We start from the raw sequence: 26,299 nt of genomic DNA on the forward strand, positions 1-26,299 counted from the left end.
TTTTGTTACTGTGGCTCTAGATCAATTTTGTTGTCCTCTTACTATTCTCTAATGATAAATATCTTTCAGACATTAATGGAAAAGCATGTTTCTCATCTGATCTTGAATTATTTGTACAATAATGTTTATTCATAGTGATGAGAATTTAATTGGTAACATAAGCCTCTTTGTTACGGGGGGGAAATCAGTAAGTTCATTTAAACCTCAATGGAAAAAATTTAGACATTACTCTTTCCTGGTGTTACACTCTTCAGTTAAAGTCTGAGTGTTTTGAGTAATAACTCCTGGAGGTAGACAATCTAAGTAAATTCTGAATGAAGAAACAAAACATTGACAAAAATTTTTAAAGTTTGATATGATTTAATTTAATTTGTCCTAAAATTTTGGGCATCATTCCTGTGAATGTTGATTTTTAGCCATAATAACATATGAGGGATTTAGGATTTTGCATAATTTTTATTTAATTTGTGTCCATTTTTTATTATCTCTTCTGATCCACTAGCCGAGAATTAAAAAACAAGTTACAAATAAGCATGGTCTAGAAATCCTTATTCTTTTGTAAACGGAAGCATTATTCCTTGTGTTCAAAGGTTTCCTTAAGGAAATTAACGACTAAAGTAGATCACTCTCCCATTTATAATTTTGATTTCTAGTGATAAGTTTTCATGTTTCTGAATTAAGAAAATTGTATGTGGATTGATTTTATTTCTAAGACTATCCTAAAAATCAGTCTGCAAATATTAAATTTTCCTGTCATGTATCTTGACTGAAAATAATGATACTCTCCTCACCAGGATTAATAGAAAATAGTTCAGAGGAGGTTTAGTTTTACCATCGGTTTTTCATGTGTGGCCTGTGAAAGCAGTCTTTTATATTATACAAGCATGCAAAGAAAATAATCCACAGTAGACTTTTCTACTGTTAATAGAAAGAGCTAGATTGTGCAAATAAAAGGTAGAACCGTTTATGATGAAATGTTAATAAGGGATTCAGAGTAGGCCAGAGTCCTGGGTTTAAACAGGTCCCAGTCAGAAAGCATGGTAGAGAGGAGAATGAGTACAGTAGAGCTGGGCGCCACAGTAACTTGGGAGGAGGATGAGCTCAGAACACAGAGGTTGGGAGTTTAGAGAAGGCCAGATTCAATTAAGAGTTAATGTCACTGCCCTAGCTGGTTGGATAGAACGTGGGCTCTAGGACCAAAGGGCCCTGGGTTTGATTCCGGTCAAGGCCACATAAGTCAGTTGCAGGCTCAATCCCCGGCCCCCAGAGCCCAGTGCAAGAGGCAACCAATCGATTAGTCGATTAGTCTCTCTCACATTGATGCTTCTCTCTCTCTCTCTCTCTCTCTCTCTCTGTCTCTCTCTCTCTCTCTCTCTCTCTCTCTCTCTCTCTCTCTCCCTCTCCCTCCTTCCCTCCCTCCCTCCCCCCCCCCCCCTTCTACTCTCTCTAAAACAATGGAAAAAAATATCCTCAGGTGAGGATTAACAACAACAAATAGAATTAGTGTGACTACGTTGTGGGAAATAAGGGTAGATTGACTAGGAACCAGTTTATGGTGAATCTTCAAAGCTAGAAGAGATTAAATTTACTAAATAATATGGAACCATTATAGGTCTTCAATTGGAGATTCCTTTTCATTATGTTTTTTGAGCAGAATTTAATACACTTACCTGTTTTAAAGTTTTATAACTAAAGAAAAGATAAATGAAAAATGGTACAGTTACACCAAGATAATGGTTGTAGTAGACTTAATGAAAATTACTATTTTTAGACCAATTTCTTAAGTTACATAACTTTTTTATTCTAGTGATTTTTCATTTTACTTATTTACTTTTCAATTACAGTTGGCATATAATATATTTGTTTCAGGTGTACAATATATAACTTACAAAGTTATCACCCCATTCTTGTAATACAGCACTTCACAGTGGGGAAAAAAGGTCACCAAAATTAGTCTAATTCCAACTTAACTTTTGCCTATTTGCTAGAATTTGCCAAAATCTTTGGCTTTCAACAAAAAAAATAATTAACTTTCAAATATTAATGGTATGAGCAGGTTGACTTTTAATAGTCACTTTGTTCACTGATTTTTGTACTTCTCTAAATTTTAAAGGAAATGTTGAGACAAAACTTGCAGATAGAGCATTGTTGTAATGTTATAACAACTGTGACCACTTAGAATGTAATCAGCTGTATGAAATAGTAAAGAGGATTAAGCAGGTCATTTTTTATGAATGGTTGATTTTATTGTTGATCTGTAAAATAACATTAATAGTTACTATCTATTGAGTACCCTCTATGGGCCAAGCATTAATACTCCCACATGTTGGTGGTATTCTCAGTTGAATGGATATAGAAACAAACTCACAATGATTAAGTAACTGGCCCAGGATTGTACAAGTAGTGAATGGTTGGGCCAGGATTGAATTCAGTTTGGCCCATTCTTTTCTGTGCTGATTATGGAGACATTAGATTAGAAAACATCATTAATATTTAAAAATTTAGGAACAGCAATTAATGACAATATTTTACTATGTTATTCACTCTCTTGACACGTGAATTTGCATAAACCCAGTAAGTGAATTCTGCAGTTGTCCTAGCCAGTGAATGAGTTCCACAGTTGACTTAGCCTGAAGAATCTCTCTCTCTCCCTCTCTCTCTCTCTCTCTCTCTCTCTCTCTCTCTCTGTTTAGCACTTCAAATGGAGCTTTATCTTCACTTACTGCAGTTTCCTATGATTCATCCCATTGTTTTCATTGACTCCCAACCCCTGCTATTCCTACTCTTACCACCTAACTAATTTTGTTCCTAATTTTACCTACTTTTCATAGAAATTTTTTAATTTGGAGCCTCTATTATCCTGCTAAGTTATCCACAGAATTCACCATGGAAACCTGTGCTACCCAAGACCTGGCAAGAGCTGTGGTTAAATCCTCCGCTATCCCTGTATCCTGCCTTCGTGGCATACATAGAAAAGAAGCTGGATCCCAATTCAAGTGCTTTCCATATTATCCCATCTTCCATGTCCTACCTTCCTACCCATCTGTCATCATAGCCTCCACTATATACTAGGCACTGGGTTTTGAACTGAAGTTAAAGAAGATTGAAACACAATCTATGATAATAATAATAATAATAATAATAATAATAATAATATATATATATATATATATATATATATATATATATATATATATATATATATCCCTTTGCACTCCGAACCATTCTGGACATTGGCTACCAGCTACTCTCGACGCTACTTTGTGGCGGAAACGTGCATTTACAGACCCTCGTATTATTTAGTATAATTTTGGAACCAAGTAACATATTATAATGATATTGGACTTATATGAATTGGGTGACATCAAGGAATGTATATCTGCAAAAAAAAACCCACAATATTTTATTGTTTATAATTTTGTACAGTATAAGTTTTTAATTGTTATTACTAACTGACAAGATGATATTTACCAAAATAGCTTTCACCAAACAATTTATTCACTAAGAAAAGAATCACTTTTCTGATTTTCTCACTCGTTAGATCTATGTGCACTGCTCGAAGCTTCAAACCAAAATGAGCTCAGCTTTGAAAATCTTTTCCTCCAGATGTAGACTTGTTTATTTGTAATTATATATCTCACTATACAGTGCGCGCTATGTTCGAAAACCGACCTTTCTTCTACAAACTCCCCTTATCGCTCTTTTCAAGTGGCGTCGCGAAGTGCTCGGACCGTCGTGAGCACGCATCTCACGTTCTCGTCCGACACAAAACCCGCTGACATTTCTTGTATGTATCTTAGTAATTTTACGATATTTTGATTTAATTTCTTGTGCCATTTCAAGATAAAACTTCAGGGAAACATGCATGTCTCAAAAAGTTGCGTTGAAATAACTCAATTCCAGGTAATCACTAATAAACTGCAATGTCCCCTGAGAGGGGACATCCGAGTGATAGCTAGAATTCCGATGTCCCCTGAGAGGGGACGCGGAGTGATATGCTAGAATTCCGATGTCCCCTGAGAGGGGACAGCGGAGTGCAAAGAGTTAAATATATATATATATTTTACTAGAAGTCCAGGGCATGCATTACTAGAGGTCCAGTGAATGCATTCATGCACAGGTGGGGTCCCTTGGCCTGGCCTACAGGGATCTGGTGAAACCGGCTTTCTGCCATTCCCCAAGGGGTCCCAGATTGCAAGAGGGCTCAGGCCAGGTCGAGAGGCCTCTGGGGGCATTTGCCTGCCTCTGGGGCCTGCTCATCCATGCAAGCTAAGTTTCAGGTCCGGTGGTATCCTTCGTGGCTTTGCTGCCAGTCATAGTTTCCCAAAATAGTTTGGTTACTCAAAAGTTCATAGTTTTACTAAGTTAAGTGAGATAAAAATTATTAAATATTAAAAGTAAATTTACCTACTTTTGGCTTCTTATAAAGAAACTAAAAGATAAATTTGGATTTGTTAATGGATATGTCTTGTACTTTATTTAAAAAATGAATACATAAATAAGTAGAACAATAAAGTGATGTTTCTCTCCCTCTACCTAAAAGCAACAAAATCAATAAAAAAGAATTTTAAAATATTTTAAAATGTCTTCTAATTGTACTGATTGATGCTGCTGATAATTGAATTTTAGTCTTAGAATTATTTGAGAAAATTTTCAATATATGAAGTTATAAGTTTTCATATATGTTTTGTACAGAAAAAAAATGCTCAGTTTTTCTGTGTGGCAGATTCTTTAAAAAAAAAATATTTTATTGATTTTTTATAGAGAGGAAGAGATAGGGATAGAGAGTTAGAAACATCGATGAGAGAGAATCATCGATCAGCTGCCTCCTGCACACCCCCTACTGGGGATGTGCCCGCAACCAAGGCACATGCCCTTGACCGGAATCGTACCCGGGACCCTTCAGTCCAAAGGCCGACTCTCTATCCACTGAGCCAAACCAGTCTTGTCTGTGTGGCAGACAGATTCTTAATTAAAGAAATTATTCCCTTAAATTTATTCTTTCTCTAGTTAGAGAAATGTAAAGTGCCATGCAGAGCTCACAGGCCTCAGTACAAGCAAAATGTGTTTTCTTTGCTATCCAAAAAGGTTCCATGTAGATAATGAGAGGATTTATTTGTATAACTACAAAAATTGCTTAAAGACCTTTGGACTAAATGTTCAGCACTGTTTTTAAATTTTGTAACCTCCATTTATGGATATAAAATTCATTTTTAATGACATATTTAAATGAGTATTATTACTTCTCTTCCTCTTGAATATTCCATTTTATCTTAGATAAGCAGTTATTTTATTTGAAGTCAAGATAATTATTGTACAATGTCCAATATTTTGTCTGGAATAATATCACTATATAAAAGACTTAAAGCTGAGATTTCAGATTCATCATATATTTTCAAGCCAGACCTGATCTTAAAGTTTATCTAGTTTTTCACTTGATAAATGAGGAAACTGAGGGCCCAAAAGTTAAGGGACTTACCCAGAATTACTCAGCTAGTTAGTGGCAGAGGCGAACTATTGCCCAGGCATTCTGGCTTCCGATCTACTATATCACGCCTCCCTTCAATCATCTGCCAGTCTAACTTCACATGTCAGGTATGGTGGGAGGCCCATAAGTGTTTAATTGAATTAAAATTAATTAATTCTGTCAGATAAGAACCCAATGTTTAGTAACTAGAAATCTACTCTCACTTTGTGTTCTTTACTTCTCTTTCAGCGTCAGGTTCTGGAATTCTTTTCCATTTGAGGCTGGGGAATTGGTCTGACTTGTTCCCTCAAATTCTGCTTCCATTTTCAGTGGCTGCTACTAAAATCTTAGCTTTTAGATATTAAATGATTTTCTGAAAATAGAGGCATGTGACATTTTTTTAGCCAAATTAAACATTTCCAGAAACAAAAAAAACTAGACAAAAATAGTCAACCTGGCCCTGACCAGTGGCTCAGTTGGTTTGGAGTGTCATCTAATAATCAGAAAGTTGTGGGTTTGATCCCTGGTCAGGGAGAGTGCAGGAAGCAACTGATCTCTTACTCTCCCTCCCCCATCCCACTCCCCTCCCCCATCCCCTTCCACTTCTCTCCCACTCCTTTAATCCCTCTCCCTTTCACTCTCTAATCAATAAAATATATCCTCTCTCCCTCTCCCTCCCTTCCTCTCTGTAAAAAATCAATTTTATACACACACACACACACACACACACACACACACACACACACATATACATACATATACATATATATATACACTCACACATATACACACACATATATATACACATACATATACATATATATATACACTCTCACACACATACACACACATATACACATACATATACATATATATATATATACACTCTCACACACACACATATATATATACACATACATATATATATATATACTCTCACACACATACACACACATATATATACACATACATATACATATATATACACTCACACACACATATATATACATACGTATACATATATATATATATACACTCTCACACACACACACACACATATATATATACATATACATATATATATATATATATATATACACTCACACACACATACACACACACACACACACACACACACACTTATATATATATATCCTTAAGAGATAATATCACACTGGCCAAGGAACAGAACCAATTAGAATTGTAAAGTCAGACTTGGATATTAAGCTGTGTCAGATAATTTTTTTCTGATGTTGTGCCAGACACTATTGAAAGTACATTGTACTTCCTAGTCTTACTGTCAAGGAACTTACAATCTAATGGGGAAAAGTGTAAAGTTAATTTGATAAAGATTATATAGTATAGTGGTACTGATAGTGAGCACTTAGTATTTCAGATAACATAGCACTTAATTTCATTAATCTTAATTAATGATTCTTATACTCTCCTTGATGCTTAGGAACAATCTACCCTGTGAATTTCTTGATGGCAAAGATGGTGTCTTATTCAGCCTTGTATTTCTTAGTCTTTCAAAAGTCCTCAGTACTGTGAACTCTCAGATTCATTCTGTTCTCTTGGTGTTCAGATTATCCTGAATTTGACCAGTGGAAACTTTTTCAAGCTAACACCAATATCTTTTTTTCTATACCTTCATTAGTCTCTGAACATTTCTAGCATTTGGTGGCAAATTTTTAATAGTATATTACATTAAATGAGTATAGCTAAATATTCAATAGTACGGTAGTGAAACATTGCTTATTAGCACTGGTCTATAAATTGCTTAATAAATGGTCCCAACAGTTTCTCTGTGACAATTAGCTTGGAAACAATAGTCATAAGAAACTACTTCAAGGGAAACTGGGTGTCAAATACCACTTGGATTATGAGAAATGCAGATGATGATAAGCATTTGAAATGGAAATGGAGCTAACTATAAAGCTTATAGCAAAAGTTTTTATGGTTTTATAATTACCTTCTTAAGCAGAATTAATTTAGTAAGGGTGGCAAAGACTTTTTTCCCCCCCAGCATTCCTATGAATAGATTTACCCAATAGCATATTCTGAGATCTTACTAATAGGATGTACTTGAAGATCTCATTCAACCTGATATGGGCAACCCTAATAAGCTATAATTTTTAAATCCAGTGAACTTACATATTCAGGTTTCAAGACTTGAATACTCATATTTAAAACTTATTTATTCAAAAGCTAATTATCCTTCCTCCGCATCTAATTCTTAACTTTCTCCTTTCATTATCATGCCAGTATGAACTTTTAAACACATCCATAAAATGGAAAAGTGGGAGGAGGGATAGATATGCTTGTAACTTACTAGGTTCTTAATAGCTGTTCTGGATTTTCATTTGTTGCTTTTGTGTGTATGTGTGTTTTAATCAGTTTAGTTTTGTTTCTGGATGTTGTGTTTGTTCTCCATCTTACTACAGGCGGTCAAGAAACTATCATCTTTACAACAGTGGAACTTAGAGTCAGGAGACCTGGGTTCTAGGCCTAGTTCTGCCACTGAAAAACTGTGACCTTGGGATGCCAATTTCCTTCATGTATTCATTCAGTCTGTGAACATTTGAACATCTTTTAGCTCCCAGGCATCCTTAGGCCTTATTTTCTGCATTCCAAACACTATACATCCATCCCAGTCCTATGGTAGATGTAGAAAATTAGTACTCAGAATTCAGACTGTTAGTGAGAGGCAGCATGGGCATCGCTGTTGGTAGAATCACATGGCACCATGGCCTTTAAAGTCTCATGGTGTGTGAAGAAGACCACCGAGGAGAGGAGAGCAGAAGGTCTTTGGAGAGAGGCCATCATATGCAAAGTTTTGGAGGCAGGTTAAATGCTCACAAAGGATACGGAGAAGGAGCAGCTATAACAAGTAGGAGGGAAATCAGTAGAGAGGAGCATCTCTGAAAGCAGAAAGAGACTTTTCCTGATCAGATGGATTTTAGTGTGAAAAGAGCATTTGTAGAGATTGATCTGATGGCTGAGGGTAAAGCTTTCTTAAACAAGAGCAAATTCATCAAGTACATTCTTCCTTGATTATATTTTGAATTATATTCCTTTTAAAGCCTGGTTCTAAATTATACATCTCAGAGCCTGTTTAAATCCTTTCAGTCTAATTTAGATATTCTTTTGCTGTTATTAACCAAGCTACCCAATACTTAACAGTTTTTTAGTGCTATATATATATATATATATATATATATATATATATATATATATTTTTTTTTTTTTAATAAATATATTTTATTGATTTTGTACAGAGAGGAAGGGAGAGACATAGAGAGTTAGAAACATCGATGAGAGAGAGTCATCGATCAGCTGCCTCTTGCATACCCCATACTGGGGATATGCCTGCAACCAAGGTACATGCCCTTGACCGGAATCGAACCCAGGACCTTTCAGTCCCCAAGCCGACGCTCTATCCGTTGAGCCAAACCGGTTTTGGCAAGTGCTATATATTTTTCAATATGAGTTCAATTTCTTCAACTATGCCAGGATTTTGAAACATAGTCAATCATTTAAAAACCTTATTTATTTATTTATTTTTTTCATCAAGCAATTTCATTTTTAAATGCTAGGTTGTTAAAAAGAAACAATAACATTTTGTTCAAACTAGGAACATTTGAAAATGTGCTCTCCCAATTTACTGTCAATTAAGGAGATTTGATAAAAGATGAACAACTAGCTATCTCAGATTTACAAATACTGAAACGTTTCCATTGTTGTTGGAAGTCTTCAGTGCAGTAAATCATGTGTTTTTCATGGACTATATCTCACAGATGCAGTTGGACGTGAGATAATCAGATTTTTACTCCCCACAAGCTGGACAGCTGAAATGTCATGTCAATAATATGTGTCAGAGACTTAGTGCTCTTTTGCTGCCTGTCTGATTTAAGTAGTTGTGGTCAGTTTGAGGAACCTGTGATATGATAAGATAGCATTCATTATGTCATGTTGTTTGCAAGTGCCCAATCTTACATCAGCAGCCTGTGAGCACTCAGAAGGAGGAAGAGAGGGCTACTGACTTTGTCTCGTTGAAAGCTTATTTTGTGTTCAGTAACAAAATGTGACACTTGTACAGTTTATATAGGAGTATTATGTATTTATAAAATTATTTTTTCATCAGGAGTTAGTTTTAGAAAAAAGTGAATACTACAAATACATTTATCTTCTTATACTTAATACTTCAATCTAAAAATTAAAACTTTTATTACAAATATTTTCTGCCTATTTAAAATGAAGCTGTAGACAGTAGCCACCATTTCTTTTTCTGCTGAAGAGAAAGCTAAATGCTGAAAATTAACATTGTTGATAAATTGTTTAAAATTTAATCAAATCTTATACATTTCTTTTTAAAAAAATATATTTTATTGATTTTTTACAAAGAGGAAGAGAGAGGGAGAGTTAGAAACATTGATGAGAGAGAAACCTCCCCCACTAGGGATGTGCCCACAGCCAAGGTACATGCCCTTGACCAGAATCGAACCTGGGACCCCTTAGTCTGCAGGCCAACACTCTATCCACTGATCCAAACTGGCCAGGGCTATACATTTCTTAAATAGGATATTATTTATTTTCAATCTGGTAATATCTCCACTGGAAACATACCAACAAAATAATTATATATAAACATACATATCTTTATTGACATATAAAGTTCACCCATTCAAAGTGTAAAATTCAGTGGTTTTTACTATATTCACATTTTTATCACTCTAAAAATTAATCCTACTTCCATTAGTAGTAATTCTTCATTTCCCCCCGAGGCCCCTTCACCAGCCCTAGGCAACCAATAATCTAATTTATTTCTCTAGAGATGTCCCTCTTTTGGACATTTTATCCTATATAATAAAAGGCTAATATGCAAATTGACCAAACAGGCATAATGACTGGTTGCTATGATGCGCACTCAACACAGAAGCTGCCCCCTGGTGGTCAGTGCACTCCCACAGGGGGAGCAGCGCTCAGCCAAAAGCAGTGAGCTGGCGAGTGCAGAGACTGTTGCAGGAGCCTCTCCCATCTCCACTGCAGCACTAAGGATGTCCGACTGTGTGGAGCGGGCCTAAGCCATCAGTCGGACATCCCCCTAGGGCTCTTGGAGTGCGAGAGTGCACAGGCCAGCCTAACAGACACCCCCTGAGTGCATGAATTTTATGCATGGGGCCTCTAGTTTAAATATAATTATACGCTATGTCTTCTTCTATGATTGGTTTCTTTTACTTAGCATAATGTTTTCAAAGTTTATTCATGTTATAGATTGTATCAATACTCATTCCTTTTTACTGCCTAATAATAGTCCTTCATAAGGATATATTACATTTTATTTATCCATGCCTCAGTTGATGGACTTTTGAGTTGTTTCTACTCTTTGGCTATTATGAATAATGCTACTGTGAGCATTTGTATACAGGTTCTTTTGTAAATACATTTCATTTGTTTTGAGTATATTTTTAGTGAAATTGTTGGGTCATATGGAAAATCTCTATTTAACCATTTGAGGAACTGCCACTTCTTTTCTCAAGCAACTGTATCCTTGTACCTTCCTGCTAGCTGTATATGAAGGTTCCAATTTCTCTATATCTTTGCCAATATATTTAAAAAATATCTTTATTGTCACCCTCGCTGGTTTGGCTCAGTGGATAGTGTAGGCTTGCAAACTGAAGAATCCTGGGTTCAGTTCTGATCAAGGGCACATGCCCCCCCTTGCGGGCTTTATCCCCAGTAGGGAATATGCAGGAGGCAACCAATCAATGATTCTCTCTTATCGTTGATGTTTCTGTCTCTCCCTCTCCCTTCCTCTCTGAAATCAAATATATTTTTTAAAAATCTTTATTGTTGAGAGGATTACAGAGGTCACCCATTCCCCCCTCCCCAATCATCCCCCTCCACCCAGTTTCTACCACACCCCAGGCCTTCACCACACTATTGTCTGTGTCCATGGATTATGCATGTATGCATATATGTTCTTAGTTAACCTCTTCCTGCTTCCTCTTCCCCCTTCACTCTGAGATCCATCAGTCTGTTCCATGCTTCCATGCCTGTGGACCTATTTTGTTCATCAATTTATTTTGCTCTTTAGATTCCTCACATGAATGAAATCATGTGGTCTTTCTCTGACTGGCTTGTTTCGCTTAGCATGATACTCTCCTGGTCCTTCCATGCTGTCCCAAAGAACAAGAGATCCTCTTTTTTACTGCTGCATAATATCCCATTGTGTAAATGTACCACAGCTTTTTATCCACTCATCTACTGATGGGCACTTGGACTGTTTTGATATCTTAACTATTGTAAATTTTGATGCTATGAACATAGGGGTGCCTATATTCTTTCTGATTGTATTTCAGGTTTCTTAGGCTATATTACTAGAAGTGGGATCACTGGGTCAAACAGCGGTCCCAGATTTAATTTTTTGAAGAAATTCCATACTGTTTTCCATAATGGCTGCACTCACCAGTAGTGTACTAGGGTTCCCTTTCTCTATATCCTCACTAGCACTTGTTTGTTGATTTATTTATGGCAAGTGTGATTGTGGTTTTAAGTTTCTCTCTTTTTTATTAGTATTATAGCCATTCTAGTAAGTGTGAACGTCACCGCATTTTTATTCTCATAGCTAATAAGCATCTTTTCATATGCTTATTGGCCATTTATATCTTTAGAGAAATATTTATTCAGATCCTTTGTTCATGTTATATTGAGATATTTCTTTTAAATAAGTTGTAAGAGTTCTTTGTATATTTTAAATTCAAGTCCTTTATCTGGTACATGATTCAAAATTTGGTTAAGTGTTTGGATGGACTATAAAACCTATGATTTAGCTTTAGAGAGGAATAATTCCTTTTAAAAGAATTCAATCCATTTTTTTAAAATAAGTATTTCCTTTTCATGAGGATGTGTTGTTGTTTTTTTAATTTAAATTTTTTATTGTTTAAGGTAGGGGTGTCAAACTCAATCAGAGAAGGGGCCAAAATCTAAAATCCAGCCTAAATCGCGGGCCGAATGGTTTACTGAACAGTCATAAACTGACAATGTCATAAACTGACAGCGGAGTGCAGTGATGACAGCGCGGTGCGGGCCACATTGCAAGGCCTGGCGGGCTGGATTTGGCCCGCGGGCCTTGTGTTTGACACATGTGGTTTAAGGTATTACATAAGTCTCCTTTCTCCCCCCATTGACCTCTTTCCGGCCACCCCCATCATCCAGCAAATGCCCCCCAGCCATCTGTGTCCATGGGTTTTGCTCATATGCATGCATACAAGTGCTTTGGTTGACCCCTTACCCCCTCACCCTCCGTCTTCCTTCATAGGTTGGACAGTCCGTTCGATGCTTCTACCAGTATGACTCTGGTTCTATTTTGGTTTTTCAATTTATGTTGTTCATTATATTCCACAAATGAGTGACATCATGTGATATTTATCTTTCTCTGACTGGCTTATTTTGCTTAGCATAATGCTCCCCAGTTCCATCCATGCTGTTGCAAATGGTAAGAATTCCTTCTTTTTTACAGCAGCATAGTATCCTATTGTGTAGATGTACCACAGTTTTCTAATCCACTCATCTGATGGGCTGTTTCCAAATCTTAGCTATTGTAAATTGTGCTGCTATAAACATATGAGTGCATATATCCAAACACCTGATTAGTGTTTCTGGTTTCTTGGGATATATTCCTAGAAGTGGGATTACTAGGTCAAATGGGAGTTCCATTTTTATTTTTTTGAGGAAACGCCATTACTGTTCTCCACAGTGGTTGCACCAGTCTGCATTCCCACCAGCAATGCATGAGGGTTCCTTTTTCTCCACATCATCACCAGCACTTGTTGTTTGTTGATTACAGCCATTCTGGCAGATGTGAGATGGTAACTCATTGTTGTTTTGATTTGCATTTCTTGGATGATTAGTGACTTTGAGCATGTTTTCACATGTCTCTCTACCTTTTCTGTATGTCTTCTTTTGAAAAGTTTCTATTTAGGTCCTTTGCCCATTTTTTGATTGGAATGTTTATCTTCCCTTTGTTACATTGTATGAGTTCCCTATAAATTTTGGAAATTAAACCCTAATCAGAGATAACAAAATAAACAAATGGGAGGGACTACATCACAATAAAAAACTTCTGCACAGCTAAAGAAACCACCAACAAAACAAGAAAGCCCACTTCATGAGGATGTTTTGCTAAAGATTTGAATTTTTTCAGTGCTTCAGCTAAAGGTTAAATCAAATGAAGTGTACGTGGTACTTTGATGTAGTTTTAAAAGTTCAGAGTGAAACAGTGTGAAGTGATTTATTTCCTGTAATTGGTCATAGATTTACATAGAACCTCATATATTCCTAACCTCATCAACCATTGACATTAGACTACCGTCTAAATAATGTTAATGGTTTCAATTTTATGAAGACATGTCAGCTGCCAGGAAGAGGAAAATGGCAGTTTCGTTTTGTTTGACCCAATATACTGGATAAATCTAAGTATGCACTAAAAAAAGACTAAGATTTCTTTGTAAATGACTTTTATTTCTTCCCCCTCTCTCCTATAGTGGCAAATGCATAATATAACTTTCTTCAATTTCAAACTTTACTTTTCACCTTTTCCACTTATTAATATGCATACATGTTTTCTTTGCTTCTAAAAAAGTCTTAACTATTGCATTTTATACATTTAACAGAATCTATTCTTTTAAAAAATGTTTAAGGTTTTTACCTGGTTTTTAAGCAAGTTTTACTTAGTGTAAGGCCAGAAACATTTTCAGTATTGTCTATTTTATATTATTTTAATAAAATTCTTGAATATTTAAATAATCTTTTAAGTACTGTAGGTCTGAATTTTGGCTCTTGTCTCTGTAATGCTATGATCAAAAAGTCATGACCTCCGATTGATCACTTTTATTGGTTTCCTGTTCTGATTCACTGGAAATCTTTGGGTTTGTGTGCTTGTTGCTAGTTTTAATCTTTGTCATCTGTATAATTCCATTTTTAAAGAAGCTGAAAATTGAGAATAAATGTAGCATATTTTTTTATTTGCATTTATTTTAAAATTAGAAAACTGAGAAAACCATTCTATAAAGAATTCAACAAAATTACTGATTAAACTTTCAAGGGGGAAATGAAAGCCTCTAGAACTTAGAAACACAAATCTTTGAGGTTATTGGATTTTATGACCATCTTCCTTTGTGAAGTATAATGTTGAGTTTTTAAAATTTTATATATTCTACATCTCTTCTAGAAAAGTTACATTTAGCTTTAAAAGCTATATAGCTCTGTGTTTTACAGATTGATTATACAACCCAAATGTACAAATAGAAGCTTTATAATCTGATATGACTCAGTCTTGGAAACTTACTGCAACTGTTTTGCACTTCACTTGGTGGTATCACATGACTCACTTCAGTGGTTCAACCCTGTCTAGTGGTGATCAAAGTTCATTTGGTTAGGGGGTTTTTTTGGTGTGTGGATGATTTTTTTCCACTTTGTTGTGGATTCATAGTCTTTCAAAATACTCAGTGCACTCCTTCATATATTTTTTTTTTAATCTGAGAAAGTGGTAGTTGTACCATTCAACCTCCAATCACATACGGGGGGGGGGGGGAATGTTAATTTGAATTAATATGCCTGGAAGTACTTTTAACTGTAAAGCATCATATAAATCTAAGGGCTTAAATGTTTTTCTTTTTGAATTACAGTTTACATTCAATTTTATTTTGTATTAGTTTCAGGTGTACAACATAGTGGTTAGACAATCATATACTTAGCACAGTGTTCCCCTGATATTTCCAGTGCCCACCTAGCACCATACATAGATATTACGATGTTATTGACTGTATTCCATCTTAAAGGGATGTACTTTACATCCCCCTGACTACCAATCTGTACTTCTCAATCCTTTCGCCTTTTTCACCCTATCCCCCACCTCCCTCCCCTCTGGCAACAATCAGTCTGTTCTCTGAATCTATGAGTCTGTTTCTGTTTTGTTTGTTCTTTTATAGTGTTCTTTAGATTCCACATACAAGTGAAATCATATGATATTTGTCTTTCTCTGACTTACTTATTTCACTTATCATAATATCTAAGGGTTTATTTATTACTAAATCTGTTACCCCAATATGTTAAAATTGAGGAAGACTAACCTGTGTCTCTTTAAAATCAACTGTAAAAATCAACCCTAACTTTTTCCAGTTACCAGTATTCTGTGATGTGATGAAAGAAAGCGAACACATAGAGAACATCTGTCCTCTGTCCACATGCTCACTAGCTCCAATGACCAAATTTTCTTAGCACTAATTTTTTTTTTATTAAGAAATAATATTTAAAGCCTATATTTCTCCAAAACTATGACACTTTTCTGTTTTACAAAAGAAAATTCTATCTTAACCTTTCATGGTTTAGTTTAGTTAATGAAGTAAACTAACAAAAAAAAATTTAAATACGTACCCTTACTGATTATGAAGTCCTTTGGGGATATTCATTCCTGCAGGTTCTCTCTGCTTTAAAATTTTAATTATAATATTTCTGTGGAATAACTGTAATCATTTTTAATGCTTTCTTTTGTGTTTGAATTTTTACTATCATGCAGTTAGGAACTGTGTTTCCTGTCAAAACCTACGTTCATCAGACTATGAACATAACAGTTTCCTGTTTTCTTATTAACTATACTGCATTTTGTGCTTTATTCTTTAAAGTTATATAATATCTTAGCTTATCGCTTTTCTTTTGTAATTGCTAAATGTTTTCTTAGGTCAGCATTGTTTAATACACACCAAGAAATCTTGAAGTCTCATTCTTTGTTGATAATGAGAGGTTATGATTTTGTTAACTTTCTAAGTTGTAGTGAATATGTCAGAATGTCTTCAGGATTATTTAAGTAAATTCTACGTGTTTTTACTATTTTTACTCTGTTTCTTAATGCACAACATGATGAAACAGTCCACATCAGGTAAGAAATAGTGCATTGTTTGGATCTTGGGTATATACCTATATATATTTTAGTATTTCCATCTGTCTACTTATTAATATTTTTATTCAGCATTTAAGGGGATGGGGTGAATAATTAGTACCTGCAGGCTTTAAAAAAATCTTGCCATGTTTTCAGTGTAGTTCTTCAACATTTCTTACGTTCCAACACTTGTCAAGTCAGAATGCTAAGTTCTGGGATATAAAAATGATTGTGAAACAATCACCACCAGCAGGGGCTAATAGAAGAGGTAGGATATATGTGCAGCAATATTTTTCCAGGCAGTGCTCATTTTAAATATTGGATTCTAGTGTTAAATCATGTAATTTGGGAAAAATTTATAAGTAATGCACTCAAATATATATGTGTTTCAATCAATAAGAGAAAGTATTTATGAAATTATTTATGGCTACTGACTTATTTAAAATGTTATAAAATTATTAAAAGTTTTATTAAAATGCCACTATTTTAAAGTATTAATATTGAAATAATACTAGAAAACAAGAATACTTTTAAAAGTAAAGGAAGCAGTAATCATTGTTTTTATGTTATTGCATTATTTGGGGGTTTTGTTCAGATGAGTGTAACTACTTGATTATCAAAATGATCTGGCTGCAAGTACATTTGGTAGCACAATTTACAGGTTTTATTGATGACCTTATTCTCGGAATACAACTAAACAAATAACTGAATCTAAGAAACTCTGTATGCATGGTGGGAAGTGTTTGTTTATAGATTTATAACCTGTCTTATTTCCCACAGATTTTTGAGGGGAGTTGCATGAATACTTATAATAAAAATATAATTTAATGTTAGGTTAATTACAAGTGAAATTGCTGATGTTTGACTTTTACTTGCAAAAATAGCAACAGCATGCAGTTCAATATAATAGTTAAAAGAATTAGTTCTAAGACAACATCTAGTAAAATGTATGCAAGAATGCATACAGAATCAGGTGGAAGTGTGGAGGCAGCCGCGCCTGGGCCGTGGAGCCATGTGGTTGCAGTGGCTGCTGGGCTGCAGACCACGGGGCCTGTGATGGGCTGGGTAACCCACCAATGTTGGTGGCTGCTGATTGATCGGGTGGGGGCTGCTGAAGGTTGGGTGGCTGAGGCAATTTCTTAAAATGAGACAACAATGGAATTTGCTGCATCAATTGATTCAGCATGTGATGCTATTTGATAGCATACCCACAGTAAAACTTTTTTCAGAATTGAAGTCAAGCTTTTCAAACCCTGCCATTGCTTTATCAACTAAGTTCATGTAATATTCTGATTCCTTTGTTGTCACCTGGCTGGTATGGCTCAATTGTTTGGACATTATCATGTATACTGAAAGATTTCTGGTTCAATTCCTAGACAGGGTATAAACTTAACCAGGTTTCAGGCTCGATCCCTGGTCCCTGGTAGGAGGCAGGCAATTGATGGTTCCCTCTCAAATAGATGTTTCTCTCTCCCCTTCTCTTCCTCTCTCTCTAAAAAACAAACAAATCCTATATAATAAAAGGCTAATATGCAAATTGTCCCATCCACCTGGAGTTTGACCAAGGGGTGGGGCTAGCCAGCCAACTGCCTGCAACCCTCCCCTTGACTCCCAGATTGGGGCGGGCCAGTTGGACCCCATCTATGCATGTGCATGGGGCTTCTCGTAAATAAATAAAATCTTTGAAGAAAAAAATCCTTTGCTGTCATTTCAACAGTCTCCACAGCATGTTTAGGAGTACTAGTAGATTCCAGCTCAAGAAATCACTTTCTTTGCTCATCCTTAAGAATCACCTCCTCATTTGTTAAAGTCTTGTCATGAGATTGCAACAGTTCAGTGCATCTTCACGTTCTACTTTTCATTCTAGTTTTCCTGCTATATTCAGTGACATCTGCATTTACTTCCTCCTCAGAAATCTTGAATTCCTCGAAGTCAACTTCTTTAAAAAAATCCTGTTAATATTGATATTTTGACCTTTTCCTATGAGTAATGAATGGCATCTAGAATAGTGAATTCTTTTCAGGAGGTTTCAGCTTACTTTGCCCAGATCTATGAAAGGAATCACCATAGCAGTGGTGGGGAATATCTGGCCCAAGGGTCATATAAAGCTGAGGAATCATTTGGTCTGGCCCTGTCAAGGCATTAGGGTGAGTTAATTAAATGTTTGACCGTAAATAACAAGCTGATTTTTACGTTGGTAATTTTGTGTGGCCCACGAATGATGTTATAAATATCCAAATGGTTCTTGGCAGAAAAAAGGGTCCCCATCCCTGATCTACAGCACCCATAGCCTTATGAAATGTATTCAAAAGTCAGAATTCTTCCTTGATCCATGGGCTGCAGAATGGATGTTGTGTTACCAGAAATGAAAACATTAATCTCGTACCTCTCCATCAGAGTTCCTGGGTGGCCAGGTATCGTGTCAGTATTTTGAAAGGGCTATTTCTCTCTGAGCACAGGCAGATTAGATTTATCCTAACTTTTGGAATGGTAAATGAGCATTGGTTTTCACTTGAAGCCCCAGCAGCATTAGCCCATAACAAGAGAGTCAGCCTGTCCTTTGGGGTTTTGAAACCAGACATCCACTACGCTCTAGTTATGAAAGTCCTTCCTACGTGGCATCTTTTTACAACATAAGACTGTTTTGCCCTGGCCAGTGTGGCTCAGTTGGTTTGGTGGTGTCCTGTGCATTGAAAGGTTGCAGTTCGGTTCCCCGTCAGGGTACATGTCCAGGTTTCAATCAATGTTTTGCTCTCAAATCAATATTTCTCTTTCTCCCTCTTTCTCTAAAAGTCAGTAAAAATATTTTAAAAAAACCAAAAAACAAAAACAAAAACAAAACAAAAAAAAAACAAAAACCACACACAATATATTGCCGAAGCCGGTTTGGCCCAGTGGATAGAGTGTCAGCCTGCAGACTGAAAGGTCCCGGGTTCGATTCCAGTCAAGGGCATGTACCTTGGTTGCCGGCACATCCCTGATAGGGGGTGTGCAAGAGGCGGCTGACCAATGATTCTCTCTCATCGATGTTTCTAACTCTCTATCCCTCTCTCTTCCTCTCTGTAAAAAAACAATAGAATATATTTAAAAAAACAAAAACAAATATAAGGTGGTATTGTCTGCGTGGAAAACCTGTTGTTTAGTGTAGCCACCTTCATTCTCTTAGCTAGATCTTCAGGATAACTTGCTGCAACTTCATCAGCACTCGCAGGCTCACCTTTATGTTATAGAGATGGCTTCTTTCCTTAAACCTCATGAAGTAACTGCTAGCTTCCTCACCTCTCAGCCTTCATAGAGTTGAAGAGAGTTAGGCTTTGCCCTGGATTAGGCTTTGGCTTCAGGGAATGTTGTGGCTGGTTTGATCTTCTAAATCTAGTCAGACCACTAAAACTTTCTCTGTATCAGCAATAAAGCTGTTTCACTTTCTTATCCATGTATTCACTGTAGTAGCACTTTTAATTTCCTTCAAGAACTTCTCCTCTGCACTCACAACTTTGCTAATTGTTTGGCCTGTGTTGGCTTTCAACATGCCTTCTTCACTAAGCTTAGTCGTTTCTAGCTTTTCAGTTAGCTATGTAACTATTCTTTTGCTTGAATACTTAGAGGTCATTGCAGGGTTATTAATTGGCCTAATTTCAATATTGTTGTGTCTATTGGATTAAGGAGGCCTGAAGAGACGGAAAGAGAGAAGGAGCTGGGGGGGAGGACATGACCATTTGGTGGAATTGTGGACATGTTTCATGGCTCACCAAAACAATTACAATCATAACATCAAAGATTACTGATCACAGATCACCATAATATATAATACAGTCCTGTATTGCTTAACAGTGGGTATACTTTCTGGGAAATGTGACATTAAGGGTTTTTGTCATTGTGCAAACATCATAGAGTACACTTACTCAAGCCCACATGGTATAGCCTACTACACGCCTAAGCTATATGATGTGGCCTATTGCTCCTATGCTGCAAACCTGTACATCATGTTACTGTCTTGAATGCTGTAGGCAATTGTAACACAAGGTAAGCATTTATGTATCTAAACATATCTTAAATCAGAAAAAGTATAGTAAAATACAGTATAAAAGATTAAAAAATGGTATATCTGTATAAGGCACTTACCATGAGTAGTGTTTGCTGGACTGGAAGTTGCTCTGGGTGAGTCAGTGAGTGAATGGTAAGTGGATGTGAAGGGCTAGGACAGTGTTTCCCAAAGTGTGGTACGCGTCCCCCCAGGGGTACGGGAAGAGTTTGGTGGGGGTACGCGTTGCACCGGAGTTTGGTGGGGATAGGCACTGCACCATGCTTAGCTGCGCCTAATTCTACATTCTCATGAGTACGAGGGGTACTCAGCGTTACGAAAAGTATAGAAGGGGTACACATATGTCAAAAGTTTGGGAAAAACTGGGCTAGGACATAACACTGCTGTAAATTTTATAAACACTGTACATTAGCATTGCCACAAACATAAATATTATACTGCACTCCAGTGTTAAAACGACTACAGCATCACTAGTGATAGGAATTTTTCAGCTCCATCTTATGGGACCACCTTTTATATGCAGTACATAGTTGCAGCACATGACTATAATGAAAAAGTTTGAGGTATTGTGAGAGTTACCAAAATGTGATGCAGACACACAAACTGAGCAAATGCTGCTGGGAAAATGGTGCCCATAGACTTCCTCAATGTGAAGTTGCCACAATCCTTCAATTTGTAAAAAATGCAATATTTGTCAGTGGAGTAAGGCAAAGCACAATAAAAGGAAATATGCCTGTATAATGACTCGTTATGTTAGTATTCAGGATCCACATCATTAATTTACACTTACATCCTTAAGTCTATATTAATTCACGGTGCAACCACAAGCACACAGATGCTTAATAATGCACCTCCTCGGGCCTCTCCTCGGGAATGGAGACCGAGATACCTGGGAAGTCTTATTTTTTACAGGTTTTCAAGATGGTCTTAGGAGGAAAGTTTGGAAAATAACGTGGGTTTGGGGAGGGGGTAATTTGTTTCTCTGACTCTGTTTTAAACAGTTTTTTTGAGATAAAATTTACAATTATGGAATATTTCTGTTACCCCAAAAAGAAACCTCATGTCCATTTTCAGTCACTTCCTTTCTCCTCCCTTCTCCCCTAGTCCTAGCTACACTGATCTACTTTCTTTCTCTATCGACTTGCCTATTCTGGATGTTTCATATAAATGGAATCATGCAATATCATCTTTTGTATCTGGCTTCTTTGATTTACCTTAATGCTTTTGAGGTTCATCCATGTATCCGTACTTCATTCCTTTTTATTGCCAAATAGCATTCAATTGTATGAAAACAGTGTCTTAATGTGATTATTTTACATATTTTTATTCAAATGATTGTCTTAGTTTTTTCATTTTTTTCCTTGTGGTGTGTTTTCTTATGTGTAATTGTCCTCTAGTATCATGTAAATCCACTGTTACGTGTTCATCTCTTCTGTTCAAGCAGTTCAGTTGTACTATTCATTTCTCCTTGTTGAAGAAATCTTTTCTCTGATCTGCTCCGGTCTGCCTCAGTGAGGACGAGGTGCCTCAAGCCTCCTGCATAATTATCATCTCCGGAGCTTTTATGGCATCGTAGGGATTCCTTTTACTTCACTTTTGGATTGGACTTCCTTTTTCCTGGATTAAAAAAAAAGAAGAAGAAAGGATGTCTTTTTTTCTTTCTTGATGTGCTTCAATTTGATGTAGCAAATTCCTCTTCTGGAGGGGCGGGGGGGGGGTAGATTTATAGGAGATAAACTGTAAAAATGTTTTAATTTTTGGTTCTTGTTATTCACCCAAAAACGGGTTTTCTTTGAGGGGTCAGATTAAGTCATTGCAGCTTTTAACTCATATTTTAGCCTCACAATTGATAGTTTGAATGAGCATAAAAAATTTTAAAGATAATTAAATGTAGATTAGACTTTTTCCCCCTCAGAATTTTAAAGGCATTGCTCTATAATTGAGAAATCTGATATTTTGATTCTTAATCCTAATATATAAAAAGCTAGGGGTTGTCACGACCAAAACAACTGGATAGATGACCGAACACAGGCTGCGTGGGGCGACAGGGCTGGCGGGGGGTTAGTGAGGGACAACAAGGCCAGCAGGGGGGCAGTGGGGGGTGACCAGGCCAGCAGGGGGGAAAGTTAGGGGCTATCAGGCAGGCAAGCAGGCAAGCAGTTAGGAGCCAGCAGTCCAGGATTGTGAGAGGGATGTCCGACTACTGGTTTAGGTCCAATCCCCGGGAAAAGGCCTAAACTGGCAGTCGGACATCCCCTGAGGGGTCCTAGATTGGAGAGGGTGCATGCTGGGCTGAGGGACCCTCCCCCCTTCTTCGTGCATGAATCTTATGTCCCGGGCCTTTAGTATTTTATACAAAACATGTTTTTGTTTGGGTTTGGATACTTAGTTCTTTTCTTTGTGCCAGGTACTTCACATGCCTTTTCAGTCTCAAAGCTCATGTCTTTCATGACAGAGAAATGTATGTCTAAGATCTCTTTTCATTTGTTTGTTTGTTTTTAAGATCTCTTTTTAGAGTATCCTGTTTTTTTTTTCTTTTCTTTTTTTTTTAAATATATATTTTATTGATTTTTTACAGAGAGGAGGAAAGAGGGATAGAGAGCTAGAAACGTCGATGACAGAGAAACATCGACCAGCTGCCTCTTGCACACCCCCTACCGGGGATGTGCCCGCAACCAATGTACATGCCCTTGCCCGGAATCGAACCTGGGACCTTTCAGTCCGCAGACCGATGCTCTACCACTGAGCCAAACCGGTTTCGGCTCCTGTTCTTTTTTCATTATTATTATTATTTCAGAGAGGAAGGAAGAGGGAGAGAGAGAGAGAAACATCAATGATGAGAGAGAATCATTGATACGCTGCCTCCTCTTGTAGCTTTCCTCTGGGAATCTGTAGATTTCCTTTGGGAATCAAGCCAAGCATGTGGCCTGATCAGGAATCGAACTGTGTCCTGGTTCGTAGGTTGATGCTCAGTCACTGAGCCACGCTGACTGGGCAGAACAGTTCCGTTTTGTTGAATATACACATTCCTGGACCCTACCAGGAGAAAGTTTCAGGGGAAGATGTTTAAACTGAATGCTTCTTTCTGGATGGTGGAGGTGGCCTCGCTTAGTTGTGCTGCTAAAGGTGGTGTCCATTTGTATGAACCAGACACACGCACAGGAGACGTTCGTAGCTCAGCCGCATTTTTGTCCTGAGTAATTAAGAGTTCCATTTCAGGTAAGTCCTCTGTGACTGAGTCCCATTTGGTTGGAATAGAGTATCTACCACAATGCTTCTCAAACTGAGGATGTCAGAATCTCCTGAGATGCTTGTTAAAAATGTAGACTCCGGGATTTCACTCTCAAGCTTCCCTTAGATCTAGGAAACGATTCTACATGTTTAATAGGCGTCCTCTGTTATCCTGACACAGAGGGCCAGTGGGCCATATTTTGAGATATGCTAATCTAAGTTTGTTACCAATAATGTCCCTGAAAGTTTTGGGGGGTTGGGTTGGGCTGAGAAGATTAAATACCTGCTTTTTGTATTGTTTAAATATAATTAATTCTTAAAAGAATAGTAGTAAGAATAAGCAGAATAGTTCTTAGAGCTAGGCAACCGAGACTTTGTACTATGGAGGGCCCGGCTCTGGTCTTCTTCCAGGCAAGTCCCAATTCCAGGAGGAGGGGTCCCGGAGGACATCCCCCTGGAGTCCAGCCCTTCCAGATCACTCTCTGGGTACTTAGTACTCTGTAATTCCTTGCCCGGTGTCCACTTTCCTCCTAGGCCCAGGAGACAACTAAGTTTTACCCAATAGTCTCTTCCCTTGACCTTTTCTCTTGCCCACCAGAACAATTCCTCTGTGCCTTTGCTATTTTATATTAACAGTTCTCAAAAAGAAAGCAGCACTAATTGCATTTCCTTTGACACTAAGGAAATGACCCTCAACTTATAGTTTTATGTAATACTTGAGATGGCTTATTAACATCTGATACACTGCAGTGTTTTAATTGTAGTAAGTTTTGCTAGAGCATCGGAAAACTACCACTTTCCAAACAGTTGGGAAGTTGTGGTTCCCCTTCTGTGCTCCTCCTTTGTCACAGCCAGGAAAAAGGAATCACATGTTCCATATTATCTCTTCAAAAGGGCCTGGGGAAAAGAGAGAAAGGAAGAGATTAACTGACTGAATTTAACACTTGGAGCCATAAATCATGTGTTGCAATATGATGATAGGATGTTGCGTCAGAACATGGATGTGGCAGTTGTAATGCAGTGGGTATCACAGCCATGGGGAGGCTGTGTGGTGCTCTTTGTCCTTTCCCTGAAGATCCAGCTCCGAGTCTGTACCCCCTGCCCTGCCAGGGGGAAAGGCGTTATTTCAGTTACTTTGTACCTCCCGCTAATTGTGTTCTCTCTGCCACCAGGGCAGCACCCTCCTGTGCCTGTGGTCACGTACCAGCAGGGCGGTGCTGGGTTTCCTCACGTCTTCCTGGAAGTCTGTAGGGAAAGCTGGGAGGTGTTATGGCGAAGCTTACATGTAATGTCTTTACTCAGGACCGTTAGTTTTGAAAGTGTATGTAATATTTCCTGAATGTTTCACATTGCCTTTATCACAAGATTTGAAAGGTAGTAAGTGACCAGGAGTTTGTCCCTGAGAAACAAAATTGAAGATGGACAGTAACGATAAGGATAGGAGAATGCAGTGGTGTATTTCAGCAAAATTCTTGATAATCAAAGCAGCTTTTTGATAGTTAATTGTTTTTTTTATTATTGTTTTTGCATTTTTAACACATGGAAATATCAAAATTAAGTTTTACATTTAAAACATAAACTCTTGAGGACAAGGCTAATGTCTTAATTATATGGTAGTGCAAGTAGTAGTATCCATGAGGGTGGTTTGGGAATGTGAAGGAATTAAGGCAGAGAATTGATAGATGATGAAAAGAAATAACCTTAAATTCTGATAAAGCTGGGTTTGGGGGGGGATGTGGTTTAGATTTGTGACAGTGGGTTTTTCCATATGAATTCTAGAATTAGACTTGCCCGCCAGTAAAATGTAGCATTTGATCTCCATAACCCTTTCCCCTTGAGGATCACACCCTATAAAACTCCAGGGACAGAGAAACAGCCTGGTTCCCAAAGATGGAAAGAGAAGGAGCTGAGCAAAACGTGCAATTGCTGTCCCCTGCGTGATGGGGAGGGAAGTGGCTCCTCCCGGGAAGGAGGAGGGGAGAGAAAGCAAAAGCATTGCCCACTGCGGGCATCCCCACACAGAAGGAGATAACTCAGTGCGCGGAGGCATTCCTGCTCTAACAGGCTGGCAGTGGTGCGAGTTCTTAGGATATCGTAACAGGACATTAAAGCAAGTTTTAATGATTTGTAAATTATTTTCATCATTCACTGAATTAAGGAGACATGCTCTTAAAAGACAGTGTGATAGTTTGGAGTATGACTTAAGTCCATATCTTCTGAAATATTTATAGGTGAACTGATAGGATATCTAAGATTTACCTCAGAAAATTCCAGGGACCGAAGAGGTATACTATAATCAGATCATCAGTGTTGTGTTAGGTGATGGGTACATGGGGTGCATTGTATTACCTCTAATAAAATGAAAGTTCAATCTGATTCTAAACTTGACTGTTAGCTATGTGTCCTCAGGAACTTGCTCTACCTGAGTCTCTGAAATGAGAATAATAAAATCTACCTTAATGACTTGTGATTATTCAATTAACATAACACATTATGTGCCCATTACATAACACACAGGAGTCGCTTGAAAATTGGTAGTTACTATTCTATCTGTAAATAGGAGGAAGTCAGTGTTTCATCTTCCTTAAACATGAAATGTCTGCTTTCTCGCTGAGGTGAG

General features: G+C 37.3%; 1 protein-coding gene across 7 annotated transcripts in view; it reads left to right on the forward strand.

Annotated features, from left to right (window-relative positions):
* Window positions 1-26,299, forward strand: part of EVI5 (ecotropic viral integration site 5) — a gene marked incomplete at its 5' end in the record, with an annotated part of 180,047 nt that overhangs the window by 149,526 nt on the left and 4,222 nt on the right. The gene's annotated exons all lie outside the window — the stretch shown is intronic.

Source organism: Pipistrellus hanaki, assembly GCF_964339955.1.
Source record: "Pipistrellus hanaki genome assembly, chromosome: 2".
In the NCBI taxonomy this organism is placed as follows: domain Eukaryota; kingdom Metazoa; phylum Chordata; class Mammalia; order Chiroptera; family Vespertilionidae; genus Pipistrellus; species Pipistrellus hanaki.